Below are 27,491 nucleotides of genomic sequence, written 5' to 3'. Positions count from 1 at the left end.
ATCCTGTAGGCCGACTCACAATTTAGAACACCAACGTAGTCGTGCCTAAGGGTTCATCGCTCGTATCCAAACGGCGTGCATTTTTACAATTTGCCCCGCTGTCCGTCACACAAGCGCACCAACACCTTCTTTGTTCATCGGAATAGGAATGCAGGACGTGAGTCAGTATCCTCAGGTTATTTTTTTTTTTAAATGACAGTAAAAAATTATAAATAAGAATTTGAAATAAAAATAATAAATAAATATAATAAAATAATTATAAATAAAATATTTAAAGTGGACTTGCCAAAAAAATCGGGATCTCTGAAAGCAATGGACCGTCGCTATCATCTTTCCCACGCTCGGCCTTTCCAAGTTCCAATCAAACGGAAATCCTCACTTTATTTAAATCGCTTGACAGCCAAGCGCAATAAAAAAACAAAAAGCACGGCCAAACAATCCCGCCCGATCTATTTTGATTCGGCGGGTGCGAAATGCCAGCGAGCCTGATTAGCCGTATCACGCAAAGAGGCGGCTAATCTAGTTTAGCGCTATCTTTTTCCTTGCCGTACGCCCCCAAATTGCTTTTACTGGCCAACTTTGCGGGTGCCTTCCGTTGACAAATGCCAACCCTGCAAACAAAGCCAAAGAGACGACCGACTCGACAAAGATTTGAGTGCAAAACAACTACTGCTATTGGCATAGCAGCCTTGTTTTTTTTTTTTTTTTAATCTTTCAAATAAGCCCTCAGCTCGGGAGCCATCTTGGCATTCTGTTGCAAGGCAGACACAATTAATAGCACTAATTACAACGCTGTGTCATTTAGCCAAGCCAGTGTCTTGTTTTTTTTTTTTTTTTTTTTGTGGAGGTCCTAAATCGCTTGGGCCAAAGCAACCGGAATGGCAGCACAAGCAATTAGATCAATGATACCTGTGATTAGCTCAAAACAACACTCCTGTCGCTTGCCAGTTCACGATTGCTAGCAATGGAGTCGCTAAATAAGTGCTTGGGGGTCAAAAAAAGAAATAAAAAGACGAGACATGCAAAGATGGACTGACGCTAGATGACTTGTTCTATGAGTAGGTTGATGAAAGTCAGTTTTGGTAATCAAAGGGATTTCACTGAGGCCGTTAAATGATTTTGCTTCCATCGGCATCGATCGACATTCCCAACGCGTTCGGCGCCGCATCGGCAATCCTCTCACAACTGTAAGCCGCTGACCTTATGACTGCGGCTGGGAATTTATGCAGCGCATTATCACTGATTCACATAAAGATGTACTTTTAAATTGGCCCATTTTTATGCTGCGAGGGGAGGGGGGGGGCGGAGCCGTCTGATAAGACGGCCGATTTTCCCAGCGCGCAATTTTAGACTGCAGATAGAGAAGTGGTCGCTTCGTTAACTAGTAGCTCTTCACCGCTTCTGATACAATCGCGCGGTCGCCGTGGTAACGACGCTTTTTATGTGATTATAAAGCCATTATTTGAAAAGTACAGTCAGTATCAAAACTATGACCCACTTTGAAATGCACTCAAGATGTTTCACGTCGCCTCCTCCTCCATCATCATCTTACCGAGTGGTAGGCAGGTCCGTGGCGTTTAACCTCCAGAGCGTCGCTTAACCCCTTTGAGAGTCGCCGAGGTCACGCGTGGGTCGTTTGTCCACCCGGCTGTCAAGCGGGAGTCATTAGAGTCACGAGGTGGGCTGTGAATAAGTGTTCAAGTGTCCGGAATGACATGTCGGGTCGTCGCCGTAAATGACTGATAAGTAATGTCGCCCGCCGACTACCTCTTCTGATGACTGATGCGTCCGTCGCATGGACACAGATGGCCTCCTTCACTTCTCTTTCAAACCATCTGTCTTTGTCTACATTAGGGTCTTTAAAAAAAGCCCCCCCCCCCGTACACTGTATGCCGAACCGAACATTTTTAAAAACCTCAATAGTGCTGCTCATGTTTTGATTTCACCAGGTCATATTTGTGATACACCGAGAGCTCAATTATAAATATAAATAGATGGCATTTTGTTGCCTGTGGCGCAGTAATATTTGTGTTAATAAAAATCCATTTTTCTTACCCCGGAATAAAATATAAAAGCACCATTGTCGGGGTGTTATCGATTCGCTAATTGAGCCCGTTAATCATTCGTATAATTAACCGGCGAATACAGCCATGGAGCTCAAATCGCTACAAGCCATGTAAGAACGTGTAAACGATTCATCAATTGACGCCACCGATCGGACAATATTTTCCGCTAGTGATGACTCAAGGAGGAAACTTGTTTATGGTGACACTTCTCCAGTAAATCATGAGACTGGTGCTTATTTCACGTTATTAGCGGAACCATGACAACCAAGCCATAATATTTACCAATCAGTGGCGGATATAAATAAATGCTTAGATATGACGATCGTTGAGGCATTTTATGCATTTCTTCTCCGCAATCGCGACCTCGCTCATATTTTATTCCGTGTGTAGCGTTGATATTGTGCGGCAAGGCCACACAGCAGCATGACGCACCTTGCGTATCGACACATCTACTCCAATGAACTCGTACGCTAAACTGTTTTCTGATCAATATTTAATGCTAACAGTTGCGACTATTTAGCCTCTAAAAGATGGCGAGGATTCTGCGGAACATTCTCAGGACTTGACAGCAGCATGCGGTGCGCCGATGTTGCTTTTAGCGCAAATATGATTATCTAAAGCCCCGGCTGAGCCGCTAACATTAACACCACTGTTAATCTTGTTTTCTCAAAAGTGTTCCTGGAATTCGGAAGAGTTTTGGCACAGCGGCGGGATGGTTTGTTTACACCTCCTTCCAGCATGCTGGTTGGTGCGGTGCTATCAAATTTATGTATACTTTATAAAATCCATATTGGTAACAGCGACAGAACTTTGATGAGTTATTTTTCATTTCGTTGCCTTTGGGCTGCTTAGGGTAGAGTCCGGCAAGACGCTGTGAGAAAAATCACATGCTGGCGCTCGGTTTTTGAAAATTCCAAAAGACTCTCGAATAGTCCCACGCTGTTGTCATATTTATGAATAAAATACGATGACACCCATCACACTCAAAATCCCGACACGGCACCTACGCCACAACTTTGACCTGCTTTTAGCTAATCTAGCATCACACTTCTACATATGCTAGCGTTGGAATTCCCGTGATACAGCAGCGGAATATTTTTTCTACTTAGAACAAATGATCAAGTGTCTCAAAGCCTTAAATTTCCTTGATTAAACCTTCTTGAAGGAGCCCGCTTTCATCAGGAAGCATCCAACAGCAGGTTGCCCAGGGAGATTTACTAACCAGCTTTCCTCGCAAATACAAACGTGTCAAAGGAAGTTTGAGATGAAATACAAACACAGCTGGATGTTTGCATCAGATACTGGAGGCTGTGCTCTCCAGGTACGGCTAATTGGCTTGATGAAAACCGATGCAGAGTGGTGGCTGTTAAACGAGAGGAGTGGTCGCTCTTGGCTCGACTTGGATGATTAAAGGGGAAGGAGGCGAAAAGATTCACCGACTCTCCCTTTGCCACGATGATAACGCTCGCTCTTGAGTGACAGGGGTGTAGGACAGCGCTGCGAGCTCCCGCACAAAATGGCATCTGCAATTTGTACCCAGGAGGAAGATGAGGCCTCACAAACAGATAAATACTCAGAGACTATGGGAGTCGCAGAGAAATGGGCCAGTCCATCACCGTGTTGACTCAAAAGATGCCCAGATTCCTTTGGTTTGTTCGCAAAAAAAAAACGTCCTTTTGTTTTACTTTTGGCTAACCGACTCAGTATGACCTTTCTCAACTCCGACGTTGCCATTTCCCGATTCAATCAGGAGCTCATTGTGGTCAAAACCACATGCACAAATCTCGAACCAAACGAAATTAAGAGTGGATTCAACGGCGCCTAAAGCCCGCAGATGTAATTAACACGGGTTAACATACAGTACACAAAGGCTGCTTGGCTAGATAACGCCGCACAAAAAGGTAAAAGCAGTCGCACAAAGGCATCACCGGGACCCCCGCTTCTTTACGCATTCATGCCACGGATGAATTGATCGATTCCTAACTCGAGGGATTCGATAGTAACCGCATTAATCCGCCACTGGGCACAGTCGGCGTGTCTCGCGGACAGCCGCTTCTCTGCTAGCCTACCCGGTCGGGATCACGATTGGTAGTAGTGCGCCAGCCAGCCGCAAACAGGGAATGAATGAGTCAAATGAAATGTCACTATATTGTTATGCCTGCCCTTTGCAAAGTGCCTGGTCGCGGGAGTCAAATCAAACTAGAATGGACGGTAAAGTTCAAGCAGGGGAAACGCTGTGTTGTGTGTGTGCATGTTTGTTTGAGCGTGTGGGCATGAAATTGAGATTTGCCTCGACTTGTTTTCGACTAAAAGCGGACGACAAGAAAATTCCCAAGGCTTTGCGCTCATAAAAATCGGATATTTCAGTCGTAAACTGCGCAGTAGCAGCGGTTTTATAAGCATGACCGTAATGAAGGACAGTGAGGAGAGGCGAGCTTGTCTTTGGAGGCCATTAATCAACAACGACTGATTTAACGATCACCGTAGTGTCGACGACAAAAAAAAATGGTCGTCTATTTCCAAGGTAATCTGCACGGAATGTTGTTTTGCGCGTTTGATGATTAAATGAAAGCTGCACTTTGTAATGTAAAGGCCGCTCGCCATGGTAACCATCTCGAAAACATGTTTACCATCTCGTTAAAATACAGACATGTTTGCTATTTAACGTCGAGGCCGGGAAAACCCACACGAGCTTCGCTAGTTATTTTTAAATGCTATTTTTTACGTTCACCTTGACAAGTTTGCAACTCTGGCAACTCTTTGTCTTGCTATAATTCAAGATTAGATTATTATAATCAAGTGACTTTTTCCCGGAGTACCACCTGGCTCTATGACACGCCCTCTAATGTTTGAGCACTTGAGTAGTCCAAAAAAAAATCCTTCGAGCTCCATTCAGGCCCATTTGGGATGCATCTGTGTGGCCTTGAAAGACTGCCCAGCAGGGCCAATTGGTCTGGATGCCCTCATTGGCATTGCCGTTGTGATTTTCTGACAGCTTTGGCAGCTACATAAAAATACAACGCGTGGAGAACAAAGCCAACAACTAGACGACATGACGTGAATAGAACATTTTGTAGTTTTTTTTTTGGTGGTCTTCTTGATTGACGTCGACACGGGTTAGCTTCAGCTCGGTATTTGTATCACGGCTGAAGGTGTTGCAGAAATATTACATCAGCACTGCAGTGCAGCAACGGTCAATTCCGGGATGGTTTGTGTCAACATTGATGTTATCTGTGCCAAAGTCCGTCTATATATCAAGATGGTGGCTAGCCAATGAATCCATTCCGGTGGATTCTTTCCCGGCAATAAACATTGTAATGGATGCTGTAATTTGTGACTTTGGTTTAATTCTGTGCCGCAGTCGTGGCTTAATTTAATGTAATTCCCGCTGCTTCCTCACCATCTCCTCACTCAAATCGCCCCCCCGGGGAGATTTGGAGAGATTTATTTGTTATTGATTTGAATTAGGGCGCTTGAAAACACGGCTAAATGGATACAATGCAAATGCAAAAAAAAGAGAAGCAGATGCTTTGAAATGGGTTCGATGACACCAGCAAAGCCGCTGTTCAAGATGGATTACACTCCAAGATCATCAGCTTTTTGTGATACGCATGAGTGGACTTGCGCTAATAGCGCGCGTTTGTGTTTCGATGAGGATTAGCCGCGTTGCTATTGCCTCCACGTTCCTCGGTGTGACACGAACTCTGTCCGGTGTCTTTCCAGGAATGGAACCCGACACAATCTCCAAGTGTTCTTTCCTCGGGGGGGGATGCACGGATTCTAAATTCATGCCGCATGAAACATTTAGCAGCGCAACGGCTTCTTTTGCCGTATCCACCCTTAATCTGTGGGCACGGGTAAAACGGGACTCTCCTCCTTCTCGGCGGCCATGTGGGATAACAGCTGGACGGCATCATTCGATACAGATGCCACGATAAACAAAAGGCGGTTCAAATAGAAAAAATAAGACATTTTCCTGTCGGGACTTTTTGGGGATTTTAATTAAGGCAGCTTTGAAATGTAGGATTTGCAAAGTCATGGTAAAAGATCTTTGTGACAATTTGAGTTATTGAAAACGCTCATGTGTGGCAAAGTAAAGAAAAATCACTTTTTTTTTTTGGGGTGTGTTTGCATTTGTGTGTGGACTCCTATCACAGAAGCTCTGTTTGATTGGTTCCAGCCCAGCGCCACCTGGGTCCATTTAGATAATCCAAATCTCGGGACTCATACATACGGATGCAAATGCAGTGGATGCACACAAAAAAAGGGACAAGCAGGACAAACGATAACACGGGCTCAGATGAACAAACCTGAAGTTCTGCGAGTTGAAAATACTCGGAGATCCCTCCGCCTGCCGATTATGAACCGAGGCCGTGTTTGTAAACCAAGGTTAGCTGATGAGACTCGCTTACTCTTGGCAGCGGGGAAAAAAAAGCGTGAAAAATATGTCCCGGTAGTCAATAAACACGCTCAAGGCGCGTAGCATTAGCCGAGAAGCCATTAAAGTGTGTTCCGCAGGACTTGGTGGAGGTCGGCACTGCGCCGGGAGCCGGCTGATTTTATTGTTGGTTTATTTACTGCCTATAAATATTAAGGAGGAGAGGTTAAAGCAACACTGGCATGTTTTGTAAAACCACAAAGCAAGTGAAATAGAGCCAAGGTTTGGGTTCCATTGGCGCCACAGAACATTAAAGCCTCAAGTGAGCCTCAAGTGAGCCTCAAGTGAGCCTCAAGTGAGCCTCAAGGGCTCTCAGGATAATCGATATTGAAAATAATTTTATCAGACAAATAAATCTATTGCTACTACACTTCATTGAGAGACAATTTAAAATGACGGGGTGGTTCCCACACTGCTATCACAGATTGTACAAATTAGTAGAAAAGCCTGACCAATGTACGTGCTCCATGACATTTTGTGAAACATCTTCCTTAATTGGAACTTTTAGGGCACGAAAAAAAAACTCGAAATTGTATCACTGAGCACAAATGTCAGATGTACAATCAAAACCATTCAACCTTCTTGTCCCAATACGTTTGTCATCCGGGTTAAATTACAAGTGACTTTCTTGGTTCCTAGCAAATTCCTCCCTCACTCAAGGCTGCTTATTCCTCTCCGAGGTCGACACCATCGATACTAATTGCGCAAATAAAACACAACTGCACAGTACTTGTCGACTATTAACGGCCTGGCATACATCGGAAAAGCAATCTGGGTTGTAACGACTCGCCAAAAACAACAAAGTCAGTCATGATCGTTCGCGACTTGTGATTACCATCGCATCTGGCTATTGCCACGCCGTTTTGTAATTATACCATGCAAACGGAACAAATATGCGCAAATGGAACACCATCCCAAACGATGTCATTAGGAAATTGTCGTTCTCTTAACGACAGGGGTACTTTGGCGTGAGAATATCCAAATAAAGTTTCCATCAGCACCGTTTTGAAATATCCCCCACACACTTATTGACTTTTTACCTTCTTTGGCTGCTTCTCAGCTCGGCCGGATGCAACCTGAATAAACTCTCCGCCGTGTGTGTTTGTGTATGCGGAGTGGATTAACACGGAAGGGGTCAAAGCCTGCCCGCCCTTATCTTGTTTATCAACAGCTGAAAGACATATTTGGACACACGGGGACTGTGTTTGTGTGCGCACGTGCCTTGCAGGGGGGTCACGTGTCGAAGGCTCGGGAGATAGGTCGACGCCGGTTCGCAAATAATAAATAACAGACGGCAAGCAAAAAATATATCTTAAGTCGCATTTCGGTTCATTTGCTATTTTTCTAGACCACTGAGAAGAAAAGTAGACTTTGTTTAATGGGTCTAAAAGCAGTAGTTCACAATCTTAGTTTTTGTATCTGTGTTGTAGTATCGGAGCTTTTTTATCCAGCTCTCTTGGTACCTCACGTGCGGCAGCAAAGTAAACAAAATGGCGGGGCCGAAAACAATTAAAATAACAAAAATAACAAAAATTCGATACATGCAAAAAATAGGTGATTGACATGTTTTTGCAATTCATAAATACAGAATTAAAAATCCAACAAACTGAAGCATAGGAACAATTTCAGTTTATTCTGTGCTAATGACGGGAGGTTGGAATGTTCTTTAAGATGACAACATGGCGCTCATTAAGTTGAGCATAAACTAACAGTAGAATTCACGGGCTGTTTAATTAGCCAATCAAGACAACGCTGTCGTGCGCCTATACCACCTTCATGCATTTTACATGTTCAACCATCAAGCCTCATAAAGTCGCCGGCGATGGAAATGAGCAATCAGTCAGCGATAGCAACACATCATTTACGAGCCTGCGGTGGTACTAAAGGGCTGATTTGCTTTTCAGCCTGCTTTTTATTTTTGCCTTTTCATTTGTGAGACTTCAAGAGAGGAAATGATTCATTTCCCGCGCGGCGCTTTTGGTTAAAGCAGTAAAAGCCGTGTTTGTATACCTTCATTACTGTGTTTAAATGATCAAAATGAATGTTTTTATTCACAGGCAGTCATCCTTAAGTAATGATCTCATTTTGTCCGACTGTTTGACCGTCAAATTTCACTGCCGCCTTTAATGTGTGTTTAGAGTTTGCCAGATCCACTGGCTTAGCTAGCTTAGCTAACCCAGTTTAGGGTACCAGTTGAGTGTAGGTCTTCTTTAGTGCCACTAAAAAAAAAACAAAAAAGTTTTATTTTGTTGGTGTCCAGATGCCCAATGATGTTTCAACCAAGCGTGAAACGATATTGAGGGCCAGTTGGACAGCGGGAAAAAAAAGATGGCTGCCATTATAGACGACACACACATGCTCGCAAAGTCACACAAAACACTTGATCCGCTTAGCATACACACAGGCGGGTCAGACAAGTCCAAGTTTGGCGTGTTCCAAGAAGAACGGGATTTCCCATCACTTTGCGTTTGCTGATACACGCGTTGGGATCGTGATGCTAGCTAGCTTGGAGACATGCACAAACGCATTGGCGCGCATTCCATCCTTGTCATCTGTCGTTTGTTGCCTACTGGCCAAGCCGAAACGCTCTGAGCGTCAGAACTGTTCTGCCAAAGCTTATTTAGAGACAGCACATCGCTCACAACAATTTCGCCGCTCCAGCGATTGTGAGTGGGAAATTGTCGAGGCCTTTGAGAAATGACCGGTCAGGGTAACCTTGGATGAAATCTTTTTTTTTTTTAAAAACTACGCGGATGTGTGCGTTGTAGGTGCGAAGAGGAAACGCTTCGGTGAGATTTTCTGAGATGGTGAATGAACGCCCGCTGTTATGAAATCAAAAAGTTGAGTCAGAAAGAAATCGTCTTTTTCGGTTTTGTCGAATCCCTTGTGTGTATAAAATTTACTCCAGCATCTTGCTGCTATACATGAACGATTTGGCAACTGACTCCCTGTTCACATCCCGGCAGATTTTAAGGTACTGCTAATAACTTCCCTTTTAAATATCTTAGAGATATTTAAATTCCCCCATTTAAAGGGTAAAAAATCCTCTAATTCATTTTAATTTCCAACGCTAACTGTTAGTCTCGATGCCAAAACTCGGGCTACTTTGCTGCTACGGAGTCATCAAAGCTGAAAAAGACAGATCAGATCAGAAACCTGCTCTTATACATGCTTGGAAATAATATAATGCGGATTGACCCGATTACGCTGCATTGTGCTGCAAAGTGAAGGACAAGTACTTGAAGCTAAATACACAGAAAATGTTTTTTTCCTTTGAGCTGATATCAGCGCTCGGAGCAAAGCGAGAGTTGTACTCGTATCCTCTTCCCACTCATCGCGATTATACGTCTGCAGTTCTTCCAAGACCGACTAAGAGTTGAGTTTCGAGTCGTCAGGCTGATTTGCGGTGACAAAGTAAAGCTGTTTGTGCCGCAGTGTGGGTGGCAAGATGAGCGTCGAGTATCTTTGTTTTCGCTGCTTTCTTTGGGAAAAAAAAATTTGCACATTAAGAAGTACATTTGGCATGAAACACAATTTAAAAACAACAAACAAGCCGGGGCTGATATTGAGTATCGCCGAGGAGCAGCTGCCTTTGTTTTACTGACGACTGACATGTTTGGGTGGTGAATACAAATCACCACGCTTAATCTCTTCTGATGCTCTGTCAAACACTTACACACGGTCTTGGCCATGCTGTCGTTTTGTGGATTTTTACGAGTTGAGTCATTTTCAATACAACAATACCTATTTATTCATTTTTTAAAAGCACTGACCGGCTTACGGTCAGACCTTCATTGTGCCACTCTGACCACCGCAATGTCTGGCTCCGCCCCCTGCCAGACCCAAAATGAATTAATTGGATCAATGCAGTTGAATTTCAAGCACCCGCGGGAACAGTCCACGCACTACTTCCCGGGTTCTCCTGATTCACTTGCTTGGCGGAGTGGTCTCCATGGGGACGGTCTCCTAGCTACACAGGTGCTCACTTGTCCCATCCTGTTTCTTCCATGACTGATCAAACGCAAAAAAGGAGAAGAAGAAAAAAAAGGTGCTGTCAATCACAAGCACGCCCCTCCAATCTGGACTTTCTTGCCAGGTTCTCCCCTGTGGTCCCTCCAAGTTTTATGCGTCTGGCCTAACACATCAAAGCTAGTGAGGACAGCTGTGGGGTGGCACATCTAAACCGCCTTGGCAGCAGGTGAATTAATCCACTGTGGCATTTTTAAGCCCGCCTCCACCCGCTCCCAAAGTGTTATATTTGTACGGCGCCCCGTTTCCTTGCCACTTAATGGGTACCAGGCAGTGGCATAGACAATGTCATCATCTGACGTCACTTGGAAATTACATTGTAGTCTTGGGTCTTGTTTTTTTTGGGGGGTAGGAGTTGAGAGTAATAAGTTGGGTTGTCTGAATTGAATCCAAGAAGAATCATATTAGAGATTGTATAGACTAGTTGACTTTGGTAGTCCAATAGTCTTTGAAGCGTGACATTGACTAGTCTTGGATCAAAGTGGTTTTGGATTTCATCATCTCAGTCACCAGATTTAGGTCATTCGTGGAACAAGTAACTAGAGTATTTGGTGCCTGTGGAATGAGGGTTCAAGGGTCGGGGCGTCAATTACGTCCATCACAGCAGGGCTCAATCTGGATACCTTAAGGCAATCATTTTCCCTGTAATCATTTTCAAAAAGTCGAAACGGCAACAAAAGGCGGAAATGTACTGAATTGATCGCCATGGCATTCCCCGGCACAAAAAGCATTCGCACAATGGAGAAAGCTTTGAAATTGCCATTCAGCCTCGCCTTGCTTATATTTTTGCCCGCTCTCTTGCTTTTCAAACGCCGAGCTTTCGCAGCGGCCCTTTGGCAACGCGGGTTTGATCTTTGTAAGAGCCAAAAATTCCTTGGGAGATTTTCTGACTACTTCTATACAGGCTTTACGCACTCCCGGTTTTGGGCGGTCCCAGAAGCCGCGTTGACAACATCGAACAATGCGGTTAATCCGAAAACGCCTTCATAAACTTTATCGTAACACGGAGGAAAGATTCGCTTTGAAGGCGGACTCATCGTGGCAGGCGTAGCAGACATGGAATTGGACTCGGCAGGTAGATACAAGAGTTGCCTGGTGACAATGTTTCCGGTCAGTGTCAGCTGCAGGAAGAGCGAATGAGCGAACGAGCGGATCCCATTTGACTGCTGGGATGAAGCGCTGCGCTTCGCCGTCTTATCTGCATGAAGCTACGCAGGACATCATTCAAAGCCGGATTCCTGGAAAGGAACTCGGCCGCATGCGCCTCCGCATTTTATTGGCTGGTTATCTCACAGAGGAAGCGATTATTCAAGTGAATGCATTTGAAAGTTGAACAAGTCGGTGTGTTTTTTGAGCATAGAAATCGGAATCTTATTTCGTTACCGAACATTTCACCTTCGATTATCATAATAAAACAGACAAATGGTGGTCCCCCTCGCCCCCCATTTCATGCTCTTTTGTTGCTCCACCATGCATCAAGAGCTTAATGGCTCTTTGCTATTTGGCACAGCGACACCAACGTGATTCTTCTGGCTTGGAATTTCAGTTTCAGAGAGCCCTATGGCTTTCTGGCTAGCGACGAAGATGGAAGCCAGCTGGCTCCTTCCCGTTCTGGATGTGAACTGACGGCAGAAATATGGTCTTGGGGGCTGCCAGAGGAGAAAAGGGTCGTGGGAGAGATATTGACAGGCAAAGGTTGGCCCAGTAGCATTCAAGCAACTCTGAAAAGCGACTTCATACATATTAACTGACTCTCGATCCAGTCCGAACTGCAAAATGTCAACTATGAACCTAAAGGTACTCCTGAAGCAATCAGTTATATGTAACCTTTCGTTAAACTATACAGCAGACTTGGAATCAACAGCAGGCGGAAAAGTGTTAGCAAAAGCGACTCGTTAGCTTAGCACACATTCCATGACTTTGATTTGCCATCCCTAGAGACATCAGTCATTTCTGGATATTTGCTCACGTATTCCCAAGAGCGTAGTCCCGAAAGACGTATGAGTACCTTCTGGTTATTGTTATGATAACAACGCACAGATGACGTGAAGGTTATTCTGACTCAAAGGGCGAAATAATCGATTGGTTCAAAATGGAGGTCATGCATCCTTTTGAAAATCGGCCCGTTGTTTTCGTTCGACGGTCTCGCTACATTTACAGTTAAATAATTGCAATTAAATCGACGGCGAAGAAAGTAGGGCCCCTCCCCTCGCATCTCATTTCAAAGTCTGTGGGTGAGATTGCATAAATGACTGCGCCGATGGCTTCCCCATTCTGCGAATCCATCAGAAGTAATGCGACTTGATTGAGCATCCGCTGTGGCTCTGATTAAAAAAAAGCCGCGAGATGGGCTTCGTTTAAAAAAGAAGCGCGCCCCTCGCCGAGATGTCTCTAAATTTGGTCACGCGCAATGATTACCTCGCTTCCACGGGTGGTAACCATTAAGGCAAAAGTTCCGGGACGTAAATGGACTCTTTGTGGCGATTCGAGGAGTGGCGCCAGAAGTCTGATCAGGAAAGCAGTGGGTGAGTTGGAGACACGTGGAGATAGGTGTGATTAGATATCACCCACTGAATAATAAGTTAATATCTCCAAAAATTTATATAGCTAGAGAAAAAAAAATGAGTCCGCCCAATTTCGATATTATTCCATTTGTTTAAACGAAAGCTTTTAAGTTAAGTTCCCTAACTTGTTGGTATACTTTTGCAAAGCTTTCTTTCACAAATTAATTTACATTACGGCAAATTTCCCGAGCACAGCAGAACATATGGCGAGCGTATCCAAGCCTCCGACGGTTCAATTTAAATTGATGATTGTGGCTCAAGGAAAAAAAATAAAATGTAAAGCTGGATCTCATTAGAGCTACGCAATATGGCCCCTCGCTATTTTCCATTATACTTTGAACACCATCTTACGTACGATCAATTTGTTTTTGTTTGATGAAAATTTATAATTTGCGTTTTTTTTTGTACTTTGATCAACATATGTTGTTGTTCAACCCAAACAAATTGGCACGCAGTCAAACGGCAAAGAATCGAAAGCAGAATCGGAAAGCAGACGCTTTGGATGGTCCTTTAAGTCTTGCAAACTTTGAACGCCAATTAAAAATGTTTCAAAGTTAATTTTAACTAGGCAAATGATTATACAAAAAAATTTTAGGAGGGTTTTGCCGGAAGAAAATATGTTCGGGGTACTTGTCGTGTTTCATTTTGCATTACCTTGTTAATATTTAGTTCACATGGATTTGTCCTCAATGCTTCTCGCGCCAAGTGTAGAATGTTTGTTTGGAAGTCGTCGCGAGTAGATCAGTAAGAATTCCTCGTTTCACCCAGCACGGGGTCAGAGTGAACATTACAAAGCAACAGCATGTGTGTTGTATAATTGCAGCGGAAGAACAGATTGTCGCGTGGCCGTTTCTGCGGGGAGCTTGTTCCGAGGAGCGGCTCTAATCGCCGTTTTTATCGGCCCCGCATCGGATCCCTCGCTCGCTTTGCGTCTTTAGGGAAAGTTAGCGCGACTCCCAGGGAGATCGGCGGCAAAGCTTCACACAACGGCGCGGCCGCGTTCGGTTCGGGCTCATTTGTTCACAGCGGCTCGTCGTATTAAATGTCGCCGCCGCCGCCGTTGGTGAGCTGTTGCTTCGTGTGCCAAGCGCATTACACAAACTACTTTGGGAAGGGAATCGAGTCGCCCGAAACACCACAAAGCGAGGAAAACGGCCTGGTGTTTGCATTAGTAGAATCCTGTAAAGTTTGAAGACAGTTTTTGTGTTGCTAAATGATGGACACAAATAAATCGTGACCCCTCGTAATACATATGGCCAATGGGATGCCCTCATTTTCTCACTGTCTGACCTCTCACCTTGTTGCCGGGGGAAAAAAAAAAAAAGTGAGCGGCGCAAAGCAATTCAAATACCGAGCGTGCATTTGTCGGCCATCCCCTCCCACAATGTCACGGCTCGGGTTGTAGCGTCTAAGCGCAACATCATCCGGCTCCTGACATGAAGTTCACTCGGATGCCTTGAACAGGTCCCAAAGCGCGGCTGCAGTTTTGCCGTGGATGAAAAATTCATAGCGGTCCCTTGGTGAAAATCCCAATGCAGCTTGATCCCATTAATATTTATCCGACCGTCACTATTTGGTTTGGAAATAGGAGAATATAGTGGGGCTTTTTTTTTTTTTTAAAAAGAAGGGAAAAGGTCACGTTGTCGAGATAAATATCATTTTTGTGTGTCCAAAATTGAATAAATATAACCGTTGCAATGCATTAGTTAGCATCTATAACGTCTAATGTTTTTTTGTTATTTAGAACTTTATGGAAGTTGAAAACTAGGTCAAAACAAGAGCTGCATTCAGAACACATTTCGTTCAATAAAATAAGATAAACTAAGATGCACGGAGCATTTCCCTCTCAGCAGTCCGACCTGTAAATCCACTGTGGTTTATTTTTCCCCCAAAATATTTATTTATTTATAAAATTTTGAGTCCAACTATTTTACAAAACTTTGCTTGCTTTCTGACAAAAAAAAAGATACGCCAGTGACTTAAGTGTAAGAAATGATGACATATTCGGTAAGAGGCCAAATGTTGATACAAATTGCGTGACATAAAAAATAAAAAGCCGTCTGAAATGAAGACGAGTGACCTTGAGAGCCGTCTGACAGAAGCCCGCTAGACGAGCACGGCTCATCATTCACCAAAGCAAAAAACCTCGTGTGAAGCGTCGAGGTGAAAGAATCAGGCTAGGTCCTGGGTGGCCGCCACGCGCGCTGACACCGAGCTGCCGAAATGGAGCAGCCGCCGACATTTTCGCCGTGGGAGCGTTCGGAGAACACGACCAACTGTGCATCACAAAATGCAGTTCTGCAACACCTTATACTTTAGTTTACAATCTGCCCAAAACGTTTTGAATTTGGCTTTTAATAGACTATCTTGACCCGGCACTAGGTTAGCTAAAGTATTTCTGTTTCATTTATTAAAACGATGTAACAAACGATTTTTTTCAAAGGGGCTAAAACACATTAATCGCATTTCAATTCATTTTAATAAGGAACTTTGCTTTGGTCTGCGTTCCCATTGTATTTAAAGCACTTTACTCACTCGCAAGCTGCTGCAGTTCAACAGTTGCCAACAACGATTTTTACCGGTTTCGGATTTTAAAAAGCCGGGGGACACGCCAGTCAGATTTGGACCGACTGTGCCGGTGAACACGGGGGTAATGATGTTGGACCGCTTCCGGTGTTGTTTGGTGAAACACTCCTCAATTCCACACGGGGGGGTTCTTTTCGGAGGCTTCTTGCAGATAATGAATGGTGTTATTTACCGAAGGAGGCAGCCAGAGCACTGACATGGCCGAGAGGCAGCCAGATGCGGTGCAGTGTGTGTGTGTGTGTGTATCTCGCAAAGGGGCCCTTAGCCAAAGTAGCTAGTCCTGCCTCTTCTAGGCAGAGAAAGTCGCACGCCTACACGGCATCTGTCCTCTAAAGAAACCCATTCCAGAGCTGAACGGTGATTTGGCAAAATGGCTTTCATAGGCGAAACCCTTTTACATGTTCACTCTTCACCTATCGATCGGCGACTAGTTCATTTCAAGCGACTACAATAACAGTCTGTTAATAAAAGTCACTTTAACCGCTCCGACCCGAACGGTAATGGTACTCCGGCTCGGCTATTTATCCGAATAACAAGCTAATAGCCACTAACGGACACACACAAACATTGAAACATACTCGGGCCAGCGACACAATCTCATTAAATCCAGTCAAATAAATCGAGACTTAACAAGCAATACGCAACTGTTTGTTGTTAGCGAGTTGCCGTTGGCTTTTATTGTTTTGGTTCCTACTAGAAGGTCAGAAGGTGTTTTTTTTTTTTTTGTGGGCGGCCATTGTTACGGTAAACTTGCTGCAACATTTCCCGCCAACCGCCTTCTCGTCCGGTTAAAATCACAGCGAGTAATGAGTGATGAATGACATTTCGGACCCCGCGGCCCCCAAGCTAACAGCTGCCAAGTACCTGTCGGCTTCATACACGGGGGGATTATTTTTAGAAAGCCTCTCTCGTCGGCGACCTGTCTGATTGTGCTAAAAGCTAGCCTCTCGGACATCTATCTTTGGAAATGCGCCTGTGTATATTTTTTTGCAAACCTTTTAAAGCGTCGCCACTTGGGCTATTACTACATTCGCCCCTTTATCTCCGCCGTGTCCTCTTCACCTTACCTCCTCTTTTTTTTTTGGGTCTCCCAAAGTCATCCTAATTAGCGCACCCCCACGGTGAGGTTGTCTGTGCCCGTAAGCCACGACTGCCTTGTCTTTTCCGTGCTAGCTAGTGAAAGGGCACGATCTGCCGCCGTCAGTATTATGACAACGCCGATTTGAATTCGATGAATCGTTCACACCGAGTCGAAGCATTTATTGCCCCTCTACCGGTATATCTGGACCGACCTCTGCATATACAGTGTGACTTTATATTCCACACATGATTGAACATGCTTTGACAGAGACATAGCGGCTGGCGGAAGTGGCCATTTGCTTTGCAATGACAGGCCGCGATGCATTCGAATCAAACTGGCATTTTTCTTTTCTGCCGCTCCCGCATCCTTTTTTTTTGCATGACAATGCTTTCCTGCCTCTGCCACAACAGTAAGTAGATTTGACTCTTGTCATGCTAGCTTGTTTTTTACCCCCCCGCCCCTCCCTCCCTTTCCATCTTCGGCAGCTGCAATTTTAAAGATGCCTGTCTTTTATTTATCTCCGAATTTCCTCTGGGAACAAGACTCAAGACAACAGAGGCTTCCGTATGGGGAACGGGAAAGAGAAAAAGAAAAACAAGAAGCAAAAGATGACATGATGGAGGTGGAGGAGATGCTGGCGGTGAGAGAAATAGTTCAAATCAATATCAGGCATCTACGGGGATTTAAAATGGTGCCCAGGGACAGTTTAGAAGCGGCACATCCTCCGCCGATTGTGTGTCTAACCCAGGGGGCAAGACCAGTCGGGTCTGCTCGACCACGGCGCTCGACAAATCAATAACCCTGCTTTGTGTGGCTCCGCATGTGTATGTGTGTGCGCAAAAAAAAAAAACATCATCCATTTACAGGCATGGAGTCTAACGAAATGTCCTGAGCAGAATGCAAAGTCACGCTTAGTAACTCGATACAAATAATTCGGTGCTGTTTTTCATCAACGGTGAACATTCAAGAGAATAATTTGAGCATAGGCTGTTCATATAATAACAATAAACTAACAAGTGTAGTTATAAGTTATAAGGTTTTACAGTAAACTAAATTTGAAAAGCCGACGACGGAAGCAACATGTCTTCTAATGAGCGTCGACACTTTTAATTAGTATACGCCAACAGCTGGTGTTCTTGAAATCTCCTTGCTAGGAAGAAAACTCGAGCGCTATGTTGTTGTTTTGCCATCCACAAAGCTTAAACAAATAATGTAAAATTGTTGTTAGGGAACAACTGCGTGTTTTGCGTGCCCCGCCGTCAAGTTACGGAACTTGGAAATGATTCATCGGGTGCGGACCACCAACGATGCGTCAGAGGTAACGCTTGAACACGGACGATTACGCGCTCATCTATCTTCGGGACCTTGCCGGTGTCACAAGGTGAAACGTGACGCGTCTCTCGGGGAGCTACCGCGACACCGTTCTTGTCCAGTTTTAGAAATGGAGACGTAAATACCATACCTGCGTTATTTCAGGTGATATCTTTCCGAGCCATTTTTTTTGCTTTTTAAATAAGTGAGAGTGTAACCCCTCCCACATGATTTAAACCCATTTAAATTCATGTTATTAAATCATGTATATTATACAAATATGTCATTAAATTAAAGGGGAGCTGAATTTCATGGCGAGTTAGCGGTTAGCATGCTAAACATGCAGCGTTTTTTTATACTTGCTAGCTTTCTGCGCAACAAAAAATAAGGGCTCAATTGTGCCAACAATTTCTGAAGCCATTTATTTGTTGCTTTTTTTATCAAAATGTTTCACAGTCCTCGAAGGTTGTCACTCTTGTCGTGCAGATGCCATCGACACGGACATATTTAGGATTTTTTTTTTCTTAGTCAAGGGCAGCGCTAATGTGGTAAGAGCTCTCAAGGGAAGCGCAACCTTCTCTTTTGTTATTATAAGTATTTGTGGGTTGAACAACATCTCGCATTAACCCTGGCCCTTCTATTCTCAATTGTGTAATTATATTCTAAAGGTACCAGCAATGGCTGCCACTGAATGTGGGACATATATGCGCAATAACAGAGCAGAAGGTCAGGAAAAAATGACGCACAACCGTTATGAGTGTACCATCACCTTTTGCGTAGATATGTGTGACCTTTCCGCCAACTGATGCTTCAATTACAGTGGCAGAAGGCCTCGGGCTACGTGACGCTTTAACCCCTGATTGACTGCCGCAATTCCGCTTTCAAATAATAACGGCGTTGAAGACAGGAAGTGGAATGGAAGGCCGCGGAGAGTGAGATTTTCGAATAACATTTAACTCGGTGGCTCCTGAAGCAAAAATATTGTGCAAAAATTGCATCAGTATGCTGATTGGTTGTCTTTGACAGGAGGTTAACAAGCTCGACCAAGGCTTGCAAGTCTTCACTTATTGTAATTAGATTTCCTGCAGTGATGGTCATTTCCATTTTTCCATTTGTGGCAGAAGTGATGACGGGATTTTTTTTTTTCTCCTCTCCGTCTTATGATTTGACTTCACCGTGACAGAAGAGTGATGAATGAAGTAAAAAACAGAAGCTACAAAATAATGGGCAAAATAATAAAGTGCGCTGTTAAATAGCGTTTAGCATATTTCCTTTTTTTGACAAAAGCTTTGAGTTGGCATCCTTTGAAACTCAAATAATTCTCGAGTAGTCGGTGGAAAATTCTCAGCGGGAGTTCAAAGTTACAATTTTTTTAGAATGCGTATGTGGGACGGCGTGCAAAAAGCGGCAATCCTGCCTTTTGAAGTGGAGTTATTGAACCTAACATCTTGCTTGGCGGGCAGAATTTGTCAATTTTTGCCGTCTTGTATCCATTTAGTTTGGAAAAGGAGCAGCCGAGAAACACAAGAGACCAAAGAGTGTGAAATGTGCTTCAATGTGAGCACAAGGACTCCATAACACACAAGCTCAGTCGAAAAGTTTGCCTATTTGCTTTCTCTTGCCTCACGTACCAGATGGCCGTGCTTTGTGGTGTGGGACTGCTGTGGCGCAGTCCATAAGGCAGCTGTCGCTCCATCGCCATGTAAGAATCCTCCCGTGTTGAGTTGTTGTTGTTTGGGGGCTTCGCTTCCCTCCATGTACAGAACAACTTCCGCGCCCTTAAAAATTCACAATTAGGCCCGTGGATTTGAGGTAATTGATTCTGTCATACAATTTTACGTTAATCAGATGGAAGAGCGGAACAGGGCTTTTCTGGAACTGGGGATTGTTTCGCCCATTGTTGCCTCGGATGAGATGACAAAATAGTTTTTGAATCTCTAGGTTGAACTTTTGAAGCATCTATCTTGACGCTTCCCAAATCGGGCCTTCAGGGATTTGCTCGATCCTGTCAATCAGCAGCTAGCTTAAGCCGCTAACGGGCGGAACGCGGCTGTCAGGGCAAAAAGCCAAACATTCCAATGCAGGCGATGAAATTATCTTTTACGATAGCTAAGAATAAAGTGAATGAGCCCTTTTATTAAGTCCATCTTTTTTTAGCCCACCATTTAGTAGAGCCTCCGTGCTTTCATTTGTCATTTTTACTTCAAGTTACAAGTGAAGCAACTAAACCTCGGCTGACATATGTTCCGTCCGCTGAAAGGTAGTCTAATCATCCAGCTCTTTTTCCTCCACCCTATAATTGATCATATCGCATGTGGCCGTGATTAAACACCCACTCGCGCTTGGAAATTAATCACGCGTTGCGCGAACTTAGCATTAATCACGAGATAACCCCCCGCTCCGTCTCAATTCCTCAGTCCAACTGTAATGGGATATTCATCCATTGGACAATTAATAACGACGACACGCTAGCCCCGTTCTCTTTGTTCCCTCCGGTGTTATTTTAAGTTGGGTGATGATTGAGGGGATGCAACAAGGGCTTCAATTGAGTTTATTAACATCGGTGCTAGAGGTGAGGCGAGGGGAAGAGCGGGGGAGTCGGCGAGGGGAAGGCAAGAACGGTATGATTAGAAACGGAGAGAAGGAAATAACTTAGAGACACCTAAAGGTGATGGAGTCATCGGCGCAGGCTCCCGCCGGAGAGTCATCGATCTTCTTTATCACTTGAAGATTTTTTTTTTTTATATCTTTCTGTTTATCTCTCTGTAATAACCTTCTGCTAGCAAGCAAGTAATTCATGAGACACTGCTCTCCGCCCGTCGCCTCGCTTAGAAATGAAGCCGAAAAAACGAATCACGTGGCTTTCGAACAATGCGAGGAGACGATTCCACCACGCCGCCGTTGTCGAAAACCAAACAGCCCCCGTGGAAAGCTCTTTCGGAGGTCAGAGTCGACTGATGGAGGGATGATAGCTTTTTAATGTTTGCATTTTTCATTTTTCACTCAATCTGACGTATCGCCCGCGCTACAAATGGGTTTATTTACTCAACGTGGTCAGAACGAAAGGAACGACTTCAGCGAGGTGTCAAAAGTGTCGTCGCGAGCAGAGACGGACGATGGAAATTCACAAGCAGGCTGGGCCAAGACAGAAGGATGAATTATTTGCACAAAATGAGGTGTGACAAGGGAGACGGGTTTCATTTGATTGTTCAAAAGACGTGCGATATTTCAAACACTAACATAAATGAGTGCCAGCTGAGGCGGCTTGGAAAAACAAGCGTTTTATTTTGAGTGGACCGACTCAATCTTTTGTTGAGTGTGTTGCTAGCTTTTCTTCTTCCCGCCTGGTGAGGTCACCTGAGGTGAAGATTTTGTGAGAACAATTCAATTGTGTCTGATGCCATGACATCTTTGGTTTCAGTTCTAGTTCAATGGAGTGATCACATCGGATTATTCAAGGGTACCAAATTTTGTGGCAAGCGATAGCACGTCTGGAAAATTCCTACCGCTTCGCCCTCTCTTAATGAATGAATAAATCATCGGTGCAAATGAAGTAGGTCGATTTGTCGGCATTGAAGCGTGTCCAAAAAAGGTAGAAGGGGGAAGAAAAAAAAAAAAGTGGGGCGATGATGTGCTGTTCATTTTGCTCTCAGTGAGGATCAAAAACTTTTTGGACGGGTTTATTAATACTGGCAAACGGGCAGATTGGCATCGGCCCGTTCTCGCTTTTGGGAACGATGCTGCAAGCTGTGAATGCAAACTCTGGCGAGTCTCGTGGGCACGGCGTGCCAAAAACAGGATGTTTCCTGGCTGAGGCGGACGAGACAATAGAACAGGAGAAGATGCCAGGTCCTTTGAAGCTCTTTGGCAGTCTCCGAGCGATCCAACGTGAGCTCCATGGCGCCTCCGGTGGACAAATGTTTTCCCCCGAGGGGCAGTGTACAAAAAAGCTAAAATATCCAAGCGCTATGATGTTATTCTAAATGTTTTCGGGAGGTCATTGGGCTGAGTCGAGTTGACTTACAGTGTTAGATGATAGATTTTTTTTTTCCGATGCTAATTTCACTTTATCAGATCACACGAAGACTGTAACCAGATGACGATGCTCTATCTACCGTGTTGAACATCAGTCCTGGCTGTAGAATGCCGACTGTGTCGAGCCAGCCCCTCTGTAAGGCTCTGATAATGTCTCCGGGAGATAACAACTCAGCAAATTCCCCCAGCACCTTCCCAGTCCATTAGCCAGCTACGTTCCCCGACACGTGACGAAATGAAACCCGAGTGAGAAATATCTTGTCTTCTGGATGTGTCACACATGGCTGACTAACAAATGAACATTGTTACTCCACGTAAGAGTTACTTAGTCGCCATGGAAATGGTTAAGTTGCAGCCGAGCACTTACGGGAGCCGGAGCCTTTTTTTTTTTTTTTTTTTTTATCCCAGCAGGAATGCACCGCGGTCACACTTGAACAAATCAAACAACACAGAATGAACCTCTTCAAAGTCAAAAATCCTTTTAATTCGATCTCGGCTTTTTGAAAAGCCTCCTACCTCTTGAAGGTGCGTATCTACGCTAGGCGACTTTTAATTACATTTGATGAGAAGGGGGGGGGTCATAAAAATCCAATTTCCCTCAGTGGCCTTTAATAGTAGCTCTGCTATAACAAGCTGCCATTGCATATGGAGAATGAGCAAAGCTCATTTGGACCAAGCGACAACTCGGACACCGTTTGTCATAACTAATGAAGGTTAGCACATTTTGGCATCCTTCCATCGGGATAACCGAGCGGAGCCGCCGTCCAGCCGTCCCTCTCCAAAGTTTGATTCAATATTCCGAGCAGGCCCTCCCCCATTTGTACGGCAACACATTCCCAGCAAAGCGTCTCCCCCGTTCATCAGCCGTCATCCTTCACTCCCAGTCTATTTCGCTCCTGGCCCCGAAGCAAATAGGGTTCATTACATTTTTAATGTTGTTTGTAATTGCTTGGCACTCTCTACACGTCAACAAAAGGATTTTTTTTTTTTCTCCCCTGTTTGTTTATTCCTGGTTGAGTGGGGATCTCAATCAGTCTGGTACATGTTACAAAAATGATCACCCCCCCCCCCCTCCCCCCAACCCACACGTTGCAGTTTTAAACACATATTTCAAACAAACATGAGGACGTTTTGTCTGCGCAACAACCCGACAAGCAAACGCTGACACATTTTAGTCTGCTGATAATAGCAAACTCCAAAGTGCCTTCATGCTTCTGCACAATGCTCCTTATTTGAGCAATAAATATAGACTCGAAAAGAAATTGAAAGACTTGTACGCCGGGGCTGACGGCAAAACGAAAAGTGCGCTTTGTGTCTTTCCCGGGCTTGCACTTGTCAAAACACAAAAAAGCCGCTCAGTCAATCTGCGATGAACAAAAGTCAAGGGGTCACAAAGCATGACTTGATATCAACATAAATCAGATACTCTGATATTGTAGATGAAGTGATGATTTCTACTGATGCCCTGACCCAGAACCAAACTCTGCCTGCTATGAAGCCTCTATGGATCTCCAGCGTAGAAGGGCCAAGCTGTGTTCTTTCCACCGCATTACACATGCACACGGCCCCGGCTTCACACCGGAGCAGACGACCCAAAGGGATTGTGGACGTCAGTGCACGGATGCGTCGCAAAGTTTTGATGTTGTACAAGCGGCGCGGGCTCCTTTGCAGGTTTCCAGTGTGTTCACCCGACCGTTGCGATAGTCGCAAATTTAAATCCGTCTGCGGTTGAATGTGGTGGTCATAGGTACCAAGTGTCTTCTAGGGGGTACAGAAGTTTTTTTTTCGAGTCCCATTTTCAACTCAGGCCGTGACTCATGCGACTGCGGTATTTTACGGCGGCCAAATAGAATTCCAAACTTTTGAGGCAGCCGCTTGATGATCACTGACATTGAGAGACTGACCTCTTTGGACCCGCTGCCGTTAAATCTTCAAAAAAAAAAACGATGAGAAGAGCGAGGCGGTTGATGATGTCGCACTCCAGTGAACATGGGCGAAGAGAAAAATAAGTATCCATTTCTCCGAGGACTCTAAATCAGGACGGGTTCGCCGAGACGACTTTATCGTTCAATCTGGCCGCCCCGCTCCGGAGGCGTTAGCGAGGTTAGACAAGCGAGAGACGAGCACGCCCGCCTCGCTAGAACAATAATCATCTCGCCGAACCGCCACCTCGCGACCTGTAAATTGATTAAGGGGAGAGCGGTGGCAAAAAAAAAATATTCTCAGGCGCTATTTCGCCGCGTCTTCATTAGATCAAGCGTCTTTCCAATGCAGAGCGGAGATTATGAAAGGGGCTGAGGGGGTAATGGGAAAACTCCAAACTCATTGGTGTCATTGATATGAGCTGCCACAAAGAGAAGACACGTTTTGTCCCGAGACCGTCTGTTTCATTAGGAAGAATCTCTCAACTAAATCAGAGCAGATAACTTATTTAGAAAAGGGGGGGGGGGGTGAATAATCGAGAGATGTGATGGACACTAACCAATGGCCGCCTCCGTGGATAAAACCCTCATTTAATCTCCGAGCTACATATTTACATCGAATCGAAGAAATAAAAAGGTGCAGCTCAGTCTGTACAAGATTGCGCTTAAAACTATCCCTGGGGAAGTTTGTGATATGCTGTTCTAGTAAATTCCAAGTGACAGCCAGCTAGCGGGCGTACAAAGTGCTAGCATCTCTGTTACTGATAGAGCTTTTAATATTTGTATGCATTTATGGGGGCGGCGTGGATTAATGGTAGGTGGTCGTCTCACAACCTGGAGGCTCTGGGTTCGATCCCCGTCCATAGTAAAAGGAAAAAAAAAATACTCGTCTAGGTTCTGGAGAGCTGTATGAAAAATTAGCATTTGACATTTTATTTCGTAAAGAGACGAGCTCCGTTCGACGCCACATTTGAATGGGCAGCAAGTATTCTTTAAGGGAATTCTTTTACTTCTCGACTTGTTTTCTTTTGGTAAAAATGGAAAAGACAAACGACGTGAATTTGTTTTTGATGAGTTATGAAATGTGAGAAATGAAAGTGTTATGTAAGTGTAATTTCTAGTGATGCTCAACACTTTGCTCTCACTAAGGTTGCACAAAGATGTTTATTCCCAACGCACCCACGCAGGCTGTCACTTTCCAGCGTGCTGCTTCTTGTTTTTTTTCTCTCCACACTTTGTTCGTATTTTTTACTTTGTTCTATACATTTCCTCGCTTGGTTTAAAAACGGCAGCAGTCGGTAATTTTGGATTTGGTAGAAAAGGATTGCACTTTGAAAATCACCCATTTTTTTTCTTGTGACTTCTCATAATTTGTAAATACGAATGTTAAAAACATTGAGCATGAGTCAGTCCAGAAACGTTGGACCTTTTCTGTCCCCTTAAATATTGTTCAAGTAGCTTTTGCGCACCCTCATTTTTGTTTCTTTTATTCCTCTCCCTATAACTAATCTACATATCAAAGTCTAAAATAGTTTCTAACCACATCCCTAGCAGCGTTTTAGCCATCGAGAGGAACAGAAAAAAACATGACTCAGCAGAAATTACAAATCAAATTGTTTTTTTTTCCTTGGTAAGAATCCAAATGTAAAACAAACGATCTGTTTTTCCAAAATGTTGGAGCCTAAATTGCCTTGTAATCCTAGAATGACCCATAAATTGTATGACTTGCGGCTCTCATGGTGTCATTTTCCGACTCAGCAAATCACCTTTTATTTTCATTTCCAACTAAATAAGCCAGGGGGGGGGGGGGGGGAAGAAATACTGAGTACTTTATTTCCAGGCAAAATCAAAGTCCGCGACTAGCTAATGTTGCAATGTAGCTTCTAGCTTGAAGGTCCCCTCAGGATCGGAACACTTCTGTTCATCAAGTGGACAGCATCTTAAAAAGGCATATTTAAGTTTGCCAAATCAACTCCTTGATTTTTTTTTCCTCGTCCCGTTTATCGCGTTAATAAAGTTAGCCGTACGCTAGCTAGCGATGATAGCGAGAGAGGACGGCGGCGTGTTGGAGAGCAGCTGAGCATCTACTGTGCTTAAGAAGTGTATTAACCTTTCCGCAGATGTCATCATATAATGGGAGGCACGGCGTGGCGCACGCTGGCATTTGTCTTGGATAAGGTGCAAGGCGACGGCGGCTAAATGCCAGCGGTAATGAAGCGGCTCTTTACCGGGGCCTCTGCGTTTCTCTAAACTGTGCTTAATGTCCATCATGGTGTGCGAGCGTGATACTCGATTAAGGAGGGGACCAAAATGAGAGGCCGCAGCTCATTTTCATGCGCAGTTAGCACTGATGCTGATCGCGGGCTACACGTCGAGTCGTTTTCAAGCACGCCGAGATTGTGTCGTTAAAGGCTTCTGCTGACGATTCTCCCTTTTTTTTTTTTTTTTATGGACCCTCTTTTCATTCAAAATCTATTTTCATGGGTGGTGGAAATGAGAGTGGCGAGTCTCAAAGCAGCTCAAAGATAGTTGCTAGGCATTTGCATTTATTCTCGAGTGTGAAATTGCACTTTGTTGAAGAAGAGCCGGCCGGCCTCGGAGAAGCGCTGCTGTTGTTAGATATCACATCGAACGGATGATGGCAAATGAATTTGTTTAAGCGCCCCATCACTTGTGTCTTTGACATTCCACTTTGCAGTGCCAACAGACTCGAGCGCGCCGGGATTAATTAGCTTTGCACGTCACCGCGAGTAAACGGAATCATGTATCGACTAGATGAGCTGTGAAACGGCAAGAAAAGCCATTTTTCCTCGCAGACGGCGAGATGGTTGAGAGGAAATGATCATTAGCATCCGCTAGCAACATTTCTTGATCTGTGGCGTTGAAGAACCTGATTTCAAAAAATGGCTCCACCGCTGTCAACAAATATTGATCCTCGGTTACCGTGCTTAACCACTCAAACCTGTAGAAAAAAAAAAAACCTTGGCTCAACATAGACTAGATCAATATTTCATGCTTCCGACTGTGTCAACATGTAGAACACCGCGGAAAATCGAGAGCGCTAATTACGAGATGATCACAGCAGAAGAAACGTTTTCAGGTACATAGATGTTAGCCTTTCGCTTTGGCTAAAAAAAAAAATCTCAGTTGGAAATCTGTGTATTTACCGCATGAACTCAAAAGTGGATAAAAGCTGCTCTGGGGACGTTCAAAAGTTCAGAATGTCGGGGAGAAAAATCTTTGGTTTATTGAGCCCAGCTCTCCTCCGGCGGTCCTGATGGTGAAGCTGAAGCCGAGTATCGATCCGGCGGTTCAGAGGAGAGGACCCCGCAGGCCCGACCGCACACGCTCTCCAACTCCTGGAAGCACTCTTGCAACTTCTCCACGCAACAATATGATCTTGTAAAAGCGTCAAAATGTTTACTAGAAAAACGCTCTATGTAAAAACGATGCCAAGTA

The 27,491-nt window shown here is 44.4% G+C and overlaps 1 long non-coding RNA gene across 9 annotated transcripts in view; it reads left to right on the top strand.

Annotated features, from left to right (window-relative positions):
* The window catches only part of LOC125992383 (uncharacterized), a 155,856-nt gene that overhangs the window by 125,114 nt on the left and 3,251 nt on the right, over positions 1 to 27,491 (top strand). The window lies entirely within an intron of this gene.

Source organism: Syngnathus scovelli, chromosome 22 (assembly GCF_024217435.2).
Source record: "Syngnathus scovelli strain Florida chromosome 22, RoL_Ssco_1.2, whole genome shotgun sequence".
NCBI classification, from domain to species: domain Eukaryota; kingdom Metazoa; phylum Chordata; class Actinopteri; order Syngnathiformes; family Syngnathidae; genus Syngnathus; species Syngnathus scovelli.
This window is presented reverse-complemented; position numbering and strand designations above follow the sequence as displayed.